The sequence below is a fragment of the Akebia trifoliata genome, chromosome 11 (assembly GCF_017979445.1).
Source record: "Akebia trifoliata isolate Shusen 1 chromosome 11, ASM1797944v1, whole genome shotgun sequence".
Taxonomy (NCBI): Eukaryota; Viridiplantae; Streptophyta; class Magnoliopsida; order Ranunculales; family Lardizabalaceae; genus Akebia; species Akebia trifoliata.
This window is the reverse complement of record NC_141385.1, coordinates 45069931-45080074: the sequence shown is the minus strand read 5'-3', so window position 1 is coordinate 45080074 and position 10144 is coordinate 45069931. Positions and strand designations below refer to the sequence as shown.

The following is a 10144-nucleotide window of genomic DNA, read 5'->3' as shown; positions in this document are numbered from 1 at the left end:
TCCTTTTGTACACCCACTTACAACCAATAGCTTTCTTTCCCACGGGCAATGGGACTACTTCCCATGTTTGGTTCTTCCAGAGAGATTCCATCTCTTCTTCCATGGCAGCTGACCAACTCTCACTATCTCTATCCCGAATAGCTTCTTTGAAGGTGACCGGCTCATCATCCTCCACTGAGAGTGCGTACTCAACCAAGTTTACCTTCCCATAATGCCTAAGAAGCTGATCTGACCCCAGCTTCTGAACTTGCTTGTATGCTCGCTTCGGCCTAGTGGAAGCCAAAGACTCTTCAAGCTGTTGTTGTTGAAACGCTTGTACATTCTCTTGCTGAACCTCCTTATGTTCAAGATCATTATCACTCTCATCTTGAGTGTCTCTATGATGCTCCTCTTGAACATGACTAGAACCTGGTTGGTCTTTAGGTTCTATATCAACCACTTGAGACTTTAAAGTCTCAACACCTTCATAACCGGGCACCATAGCTTTTGACAAAGCTACCATAGAGCTCTCATCAAAAGTAACATCTCTGCTGATTATGAACTTAGAATCCTCTACACACCAAAGGCGATAGCCTTTTACTCCCATTGCATACCCCAAGAATATTGCCTTCTTGGCTCTAGCGGCAAGCTTTCCCTCGTTGACATGGTAATAAGCTGTGCAACCAAAAATTCTAAGTCTCTCATAATCTGCATGCTCTCCTGACCACATCCTGTAAGGTACATCTCCATCTAACTTCTAATGTGGAGATCGGTTCACTATGTAGCAAGCTGTAGCAACCGACTCTGCCCACCATTCTTTGCCCAAACCAGCATACGAACGCATACACATTGCTCTCTCCCGCAATGTTCGGTTCAGTCTCTCTGCGACTCCATTCTGTTGTGGTGTTTTTCTGACTGTCCAGTGTCGAGCAATACCTTCCTGATCACAGAACTCCTTGAAGGCACCCTTTGTATACTCTGTACCGTTATCAGATCGTAATGTCTTCAATTTTCTGCTCGTTCTGTTCTCAACCATTGCTTTCCACTTCTTGAATGTCTCAAATACCTCATTCTTATGCTTAAGGAAATAAATCCAAGCATACCTTGACTAATCATCCACGAATGAGACAAAATACCTAGAACTACCTTTGGAAGTTACCGTAACCGGACCCCAAACATCTGTATGCACATAGTCTAATATACCTCTGCTTCTGTGTTTGCTTGAAGAGAACTGAACCCGGTGTGCCTTTCCATACACACAATGCTCGCAAAAATCTATGCAAGGCTTTTTCATGTTCTTCAGCAAACCTTCCTTACCGAGCAGATTTAAACCCTTTTCTGACATATACCCAAGTCTCCTGTGCCATAACCTAGTGCATTCAGTTGGGTCTCCACCACTTCTAGCTGTTCCAACTGCTACATTTCCTGTAACTGTAGTACCCAAAAGAGCATAGAGATTACCATGACGAATACCCTTCATCACTACCAATGAACCATGAACAACCTTTTTCACTCCATTTTTCGTAACTATCTTGTAACCACCGGAGTCCAAAGCACCAACAGAAATAAGGTTTTTTCGCAAATCAGGGACATGTCTCACATCTGTCAAGGTTCTAACCACTCCATCATGCATCTTGATTCTAATTGAACCAAGCCCCACCGTTTTACAAGCATGGTTATTACCCATCAATACGGTTCCACCATCAATGCCTTTGTAGGTAGTAAACCACTTCCTATTTGGACACATATGGTAAGAGCAACCCGAATCAAGAATCCACTTACCGGAGATTTCTTCATCACTCGTGACGGAGTAGCATTCATCGCTGCCCCCTTCTTCTGAGGCATAGCTAGCCTCTTGCTTGCCTTGTTGCTTCCCATTAAACGTGCTTTTGTTGTTCTTCTTCCCGCCTACTCTTTTGTTGGGGCAATTTGCCTTGAAATGCCCAAGCTCACCGCATTTGAAACACGGTCTTTCCGCAAGAGGTCTAGAACTCGATCTAGACTTTCCTCCATTGCCTTTTCCTCGCTCATTTCTTCTTCCTCTTACAAACAACCCCTGTGCTTGCTCCTTATTACCACTAGTAGCCATGCCACTAGTTGCAATCTTTCGAAGATCATCCGCTAGAAGTGATGTTCTAGTCTCATTCATCGTTAAATTTTCACCCACAAGCATCAATGTTTGTACAAGATTCTCATATGACTTTGACAACGAAAGGAGCAACAAAAGTACTTGATCCTCATCTTCTACCTTCACATCAATATCCTTCAAATCTGATATGATCCTATCAAACTTGTTAATGTACTCCCGGATTGGTGTATCTTCCTCCATCTTGCAAGTATACAATCTGGACTTCAAATAGATCCGATTTGTCAGAGTCTTCGTCATGAAGTTGTTTTCTAACTTTGACCACACACCCGCAGCCGTTACCTCTCCATCTACCAAGAAAGCTACATCCCTTTCAAGGCATAGAATTATCGACGCTCGTGTTTCGAGATCTAACTCTTCCCAATCCTCATCAGACATGTCTTTGTGCTTCTTCTCTTTTCCTGCCAATGCCTTATGCAATTTCTGTGAGATTAGCAAATTTTTCATTTGCATCCTCCAATAGGAAAAGTCATTCTTCCCATTGAACTTCTCTATCTCATACTTTCCCACTTTGACGGTTCCGCTAGTAGACGTCATTATCCGCTTGTTTAACAACACCAGCTTCTCTCAGGAATTTCAACAAACACCTTGTGTACACTACACAATACCCAAGCAAATATCTCAAATCGGAGCTTAACCACCCTGATTTGAATAAGGGCTCTGATACCAATTGTTAGAAGTGAAGCCACGGAAGCAAACCACCTAGAGAGAAAACCTTTGTCGAAACTTATACCAAGTTCCGAATACCAAGTTCCAAAATCGGAACTTATACCAAGTTCCAAAACACACCAACAAGCAATGACCAACACTACAAGCAATCAAAGTAAAATAAAACTAACTACGAATGTAAATAGCAATTAAAGAGATGCTCACACAATATTTACGTGGTTCGGCGATGTGCCTACGTCCACGGGGGTGAAGGGAGAATCCACTATAAGAAGAAACCAACGACTTGCACAACCCGCAAGTTCGTCTCAAGAAGGAAGCTTGGTTTTAATCAAAGAGAAGATCAACCTCTTCCTTTGTAATCTCTCCTAGCCCTTTCTCTCTAATTTTACAGATTTTCTATCTCTCTCATTCTACCACAAGATAGCTACTGTATTTATAATAGAGAGAGATGTGTTATTGCCACACCAACTATTGTTGATAGATGCTATTGCCACACCAACTACTATTGCTGATGCACCAACTACTATTGCTGATGCCACACTTAAGACACCATAAAACATATTGCTGTTCAATTTGAGTCAACTGTGCCATCCACAAGGAAAGTTGTAGCTCATTCTTGATGCAATTAATAGAGTATACCGAATCTGAATTAGTAAGGATTTGAGGAAATTATTTGGACAATTTTATGGTGTGCAAGAACATCCGTCACCATATTTCCTTGTCTCCATACATGCTGAAATTTTCATATCTTATTTGAGAGTGCTTAGCTGATTTGATGAAAACAAAAATCAAGCTTCCAAGGTAATATTTCCCTTTTCAGCCAATTAACTAAGAGCATAGAATCAGATTCAAAAATCATTTTCATAACTCTTAAGATAATTAAATCAAAGCCAATTAACTAAGAGCATAGAATCAGATTCAAAAATCATTTTCATAACTCTTAAGATAATTAAATCAAAACATTTTAATAGATCTCTAAATTTACTTTTCAAACTAATTTTTTTATTTTCTTCAACATTCAAATCTAAAACAACCAAATAGGAATTTGGTGGAGGTTGAAGATGCGATGTGTTTTGTTAAGAAATCCAAAAACATCATTTCTATATGGTTCAAAATTTTCCCATTTTTGGACTGAAACTTTTTGGAACTTATACGAATTGATCCTTTACCGAATAATTATCAAATCTGAACTTTGTTACTAAGACTCATGGAAAATGGCTTAAGGACCCTCACTTCCGTTTTCTACCCAAATTTTTAGAAAAAAAATGGTAATTTAACACCCAATGTTTTGATCAAATTAGATATATATATATACAACCTTGCATTTGCATCCTTGCAAGGACCCCATTGTACTTTAAAAAAAAAAAAAAACTTTGTGATTTAGCCCCGCATGTGTAGGTGGATATTAGAGATATCCCATGTGTTTTGCAAATTGGCAACATGCGTCCATTGGCCTCTATATCCCCAAACTAATAAAAAAGGACTTGGGGCCTTCAAATTCAACCTTTATTCACTCTCAGAAACATACTAACAAAATTCAGATTCTTTAATTACATTCGAAGGAGATTCAATTTAGATAAATTCAAAAATGTTTATAAAAAAAGTTGTGCGAGTTTTGGGGAATATTTTCTTGCCAAAATCCATGATCTTCAACTCCCTAAAAATCATTTCTTATTCTTGAGACTTAAATGTTAAAGAAAATAAAATTTTGAGATATTAAGCTTAAGCCAAACATTTTTATAAGTCCTAATATCTATGATTTTAGTGGAAATCTTCTGTCACTATTATGAAAATGATTGGCCAACCATCATTTTTTGTAAACAGTCCAAAATTTGAATGGAAGGAAGCCAAGATTATCAGTCGACCATCGTTAGCACTTAGTCCCCACTAGCCAAAAACCTTAGATCTGCCCCTGAGTATGGCCAGTGGGCATTTGTGATGAATCCCAAAAGAGCGAGGAAATTTAGTCAGGTGAGGATGTACACTATCCATTACTTCTCTCCCACTCTAGGATTGTTTGACACAATTTTTTGGATTAAGACATCATGAATTTTCTACTAAATTAGCTTATGACCCAGCGAAGATGAAATTATTACCATGGAAGCTGTTCCATAATGTCAATTCTTGGGAGTCTTTGCTGTCAATTCCGTGACCAAAGTGTGAATGAAGGTCTTTTAATTTGTGCTTCTAAAGCATCATTGGATTCATAACCTTCAACATTGTTCCCAAAAGTTTAGTTTCAGGTTGTGCCTTCTTAAGAAGACCTTAAGACCTCCATGGACTCAAAGTAGGTGACCTACACTACATGACAAAAGGGATAAATTTGACGTCAAGTTCTGTAGAAGCCCTAAGATAACTGAATTTAAACTTGAAATTTTTTGTTCCTTTGGTTACCCTTTCGATTAGCTTTGAAAAGATGAAGAGAATTGTTCGGCCAGCCCAAAGTTCACTTTTGGCTAATTGGACGTCTTTTGGTTACATTTCTAGAGACAATACAAACTTCTTAAACTCCTTCAGTTAGCTTCAGCTAATTGAATAGAACTATTTGTCTAATCAATGTACATTTCTTGGCTAACTGAAGGGCTCTCGGTTTGATTTCCATAGGTAGTATATTTCGAGCCTCGAGCTTTCAGTCAGCTTTGCCTAGCCGAAGATATTTTTTTTAAAGATAATCGTTAGACACTCCGTTAACCGAGAAGGGCTCCTTGGCTAACCAAACATATCCACCATGTCCAAAAATCTTTAAATAGAAACCTTGTTCGATTAGGATTTTTGCTTGAGTCATTAGAGAGTTTTGTGTTGCCACTTACACAAACAAGCCACACTCTTCTTTTCCAACTGTAGGACCTTATAAATCCTAGTTTTCTTAGAAAACCCTCTCAAAATATTAAGGTTAGACCATTAACTTCACCTTCATCCTTGGCACAACCTTCTATTCTTCTTGGAACATCTCATGGAGTTCTAGATAGAGCTTATTGGAGTTGGAAGTACAATGAAGCTTTTAAGACTCAAGTCTACAAGACCTCCAACTTTATCATTTTTCTTTAGTTTATGGGTTTCTTTGTTTGCTTCTTGTAAAAAACCAAGCTCTTCATTGGTAAAGAACTAATAAAGAGTGAGTGATGGGTTTACTAGGTTTTCCTCAGTAAAAACCTAGGTGTTTAGGGAATATCTTCCTAGTTGGGTTCTTGGTTAGCCTTGTCAAAATCATGGTGTGTGTACAAACTCTTGAGTAAGGTTTAGTGATTGGTCCTACCAAAAAATCAGCTGTCAAAACTTCGAGGTGAACTATAAACCTTTAGGTAGTGGAAAGCCAAGACCTTAAGAAAGGGACCCTTGGGAATGGATGTAGGCATCTGGGTGAACCATTATAAATCTCGTGTGCATTAAGTATTTGATTAAATTCATGTCTAAATTTGCTTGATTTAATTAAATTTCTGCTGTATGTGTTAATGTGCTTTCTTGATAAAATTGATATATCTATTAATTAGCTTTCCTTAGTAGGAGGTAGCACATTCAGATGGTCCTACCTAAGAAATAAGATTAATCCCTAGTGCAAAAAGATTCTAAAAAAGTCTTATCCCCCCCGCCCCCCCTCCTCCGCGTCGGTCAAAATTGCAATTCACATGTGCAATATCACATAACTCTTGTCCAATAAAATCATTAAGGATGAGGTGCAAGACTCAATTGGTTTCTCTCTGTCCACTAGTCTAAAACCGTTGATAGATCATCTATTTTTCTCTTGTTTCTTATCACATAACTCTTGTCCAATTAAATCATTAAGGATGAGGAGCAAGACTCAATTGGTTTCTTTGTGACCCTGAGTCTAAAACCCTTGATCATCTATTTTTCTCCTGTTGCTTACCAAGGCAGGTGTGGAAAGAGTTTTTAGTTGTTGTTGTTTCAAAGCCCTCATTCTAACCTAGCTGTTGGAGAAAATCCCACACTTGGGCCTAACTCCGCCCGACCCAGCAATGAACTACTATTCAAACTTGCCTAAGGGACTACTTAGAAGCTACCTCTTAGCTAGGAAGATAGAAAAAACTAAGTGATCTTTGATGGATCCAAATCAATATCTCGCTATGCTCTTCAACTTATTTTGTCATGGTTGAAAGAATAAAAATTGATGTTTCAGGGTAAGGATGAAAGTCCAAATCGTCTGATGGTCCATTTGCAAACATTTATGAATCGATTTGATTCTTAGGAATCCTAGACCATTAAAAGCAGTTTGTTGGATTTGAATCTCAGTTGGTTGGATTAAGTTAAATTTAGATGGACGTAATAGAGGCAACCTAGGTGAATTGGGGTGGTTGCAACAACTACTTAGGTCTTCTCTGGGCTCATTGCTTCCATTTTAATCTCAAATAGCATAGCTGATTTCTTGTAAAAGATGGGCTATGCCCCTGTTAGTCATGTATAATTCAAGTTTGTAATCTAATTTTTTTACTTCCTGGCAAACAAACAAAAAAAATAAAATAAAATAAAATGAAAAAGAAAAAGATAAGAGCTTTATCTAATAGTCTCCAAGTATATTTAACAGATTTGTGTGACACTGTTGCTTGTGATGATACTGATTTTATAGTCCTAGTTTATGCCTTGAAGAATGGGATTGACTCATATGAGTTGGGTTCTTAAAGAATAGGTTCGTGATGTAGATAGATTTGCTGACACATATCTCAATTTCTATGATCAAGTTAAGAAGCATTGAAGAAAGAAATCAACAACATTCATTGAGTCAAATCTATTTGACAGAGTGAACTCAATTTGACTGAGTCAACTCGATCGAATCTTTGAATGGTCCTCAAGACCTAACTCAACTTATGTTAGGACTCTTCTTTTATCGAATTTCTATTTTTTAAATTATTAAATAGTCCTAGTTAGTTTCTATTTCAATTTTAAAATGTTCCTTTTCCTACTTTGTTTCTAATTTATTTAATGTTTAAAATTCGTTTTTATTCTTTAAGTTATAATTAAAAGTCATTTTATGTATTCCAATTCAATTCTAATAAGATTACAACGTTAGTAGTTATAGATAAATTAAAAAGTTACTTTTTAGTATTTTAGAAGGTTTATTAGTTGTTATGAGGAGTTATCTATATAAGGAGTTCTAATAAGTAAATTTTTTTAAGATTGATTAATAAAAGAATAAGAAGAGATTTCTTCCATTTCTTTGTTTCTATTTTTTTTTTTTTTTTTAATTTTGAGCATATGAACCCGATATTGATGTTTAATTTTAATGTTTACGATTGATTTCCATCAATCTCAAATCAAGATTGAAGTTTCTAGTCCGTTTTGCTCAACTTAGGCTGTGGTTGGATTGAGAAAAGTGGGGAGAAGAGAAATTCATTAAAAAAAGAGAAGAGGAAGGAAGAGAAGAAAAGAAAAGAGAAATTCAATTTCTCTCCACCATGTTTGGATTGACAAAAAAGAACTTAAGACAATTTTGAAATTTTAAAATACCTTAAAAAGATATCTAGGGGCAGAGTTGGAATTATAAAATATTTTAAAAGAGTTTCTCTCCTCTTCTTTCCATTTTTGGAGAGAAAGAAAACTGATATTTTTTTTCTCTCTAATTATTTTCTCTTCTCTCCCCATTTAACCATCCAAACAAGAGAAATTGAGAGAAACTCATTTATTTTCTCTTCAATTATCTTCTCTTTTATCCATTTCTCTCTATCCAAACATAAGGTTAGAGATTCTTCATTACTTTTAGTTCTTGAGATTTCACTATAGAACCAGATTTTTAACATAAGTTATAGGATTGTGTGTTCTACTCTACATTAGTTCGTAATAGCTAGAACAAATTTTCTAATACCCATTGGAACATGCATCATGTATTTAGCAAACAGAATTTGGTGGAGGACACATTGGCTAAATTGTCTTCTTGATTGGATAAGTCTTTAGTTCCCATTCTTTATCTTCCTTTCCTTTGGATGTAAGAAATTTTTTTTATGGGTGATTTAGCTGGTATTGCTTTTGTTCGTTTGATATGCCCCCCCTCTCTATACTTGTATTTCTCTCCTCTTTCCGATCCATTTTCCTTTTTATAATTAAAGCAAAGAAAATTAACTACAAATATAAACTTATCGATGGGAAAAAATAATAGAAGAAAAGGAATAACAAATTAAAAGGTGTTGTTATAACACTTTATTTATGCATAATATTCTGGATAATCCCAGATCCTAGAAATTCGAATTTCTACCTCTTAACGCCTAAGAATTGACAAACGGATACAGTTCATATCTAAAATTACAACTCCCACCAACAACCCTTCCTCCTTCTTTCCCATCACAACAGCTTGGAAGCTCACTTATGGCATCGTCCAAACACTTCTTACACTCAGTGCTAGATAGGTCCCTTGTGCATTGAACAAGACCATATAGTTTATCCGATTCTCCGAGCTGTTCTTCTCCAGTCGCAAACAGCAGCGGAGTAACTTGGGCCTTGGTAGATAGCTGAATTAACAGCTCCCTTGTTTTCTTATTAAATGATTCTGGATCGCTTACTTTATTTATGTTCCACATGTAGAACCTGTCGTAGTCAATTTTTCCAAAGAACTTTACATCCGAGTACTTCAAGAGACAGTAATCGTACCATATGATCGCTCCTTTGTCATTGGGACAGCGATTGCGAATCTCACTACTTGCCTCAATAACACAAGTCTTGCACTCTTTGCTTGCGACATCACCCCGACATAAAGCAAGCCCGTTCACTACATCTTGGCCTTTCCCTATAGAGCTTTGGCTATAACCCGTCGTGGGTACTGAGGTAGAGAGGTAACTCACCAACATGTTCAAGTTCTTCTCATAAGGTCCATTCGAAGTATAGTTCTTGGACTTGGAGCAAAAATGAAAGAGAGGATCCATGCAGGTGACGCTGTGGAGAAGAAGAGTGAAGGATAAGAGACAAAGTGGGGAAGAAATGAAGAAATTCATGGTAAGTGATTATGGAAGGGAGATGTTTTTTTTTGGATTGGTTTTTTTTCTAGGAATTGTTCTCCTTTAAATAGAGCAAATATCATATATTGCCTTGTTTGACAAATACTAACCTCTCTCTCATAAACGTATGGTTGAGCAAATCAACAAGTTGCTAAGTTGTGGGCGCACTGCATCACCCAAAGTTGAAAAATCTGAAATTCTAGATAACAAGTATTACATAATAAATTAAAAGAATATGAAATGGTTTTTAAAAGAAGTTAGATTGGATGATCTTAGAAAGACTAGACCAAGGTCGATTCTCAACTAGTCACCGTGATTATTGGCTTGAAGTGATTGCTTCGGTCAGATCAACTGATCGGTGGGTCCAATCTCTCTTGATGTACACCACGTGTCAAGTTGATTCATGTGACAT

General features: G+C 37.0%; 1 pseudogene; it reads right to left on the bottom strand.

Annotated features, from left to right (window-relative positions):
- Nucleotides 1-8985: 8985 nt before the first annotated feature.
- LOC147392019 (antimicrobial ginkbilobin-2-like protein pseudogene) lies at nucleotides 8986-9815 on the bottom strand (annotated as a pseudogene).
- Between the last annotated feature and the right edge of the window lie 329 nt (nucleotides 9816-10144).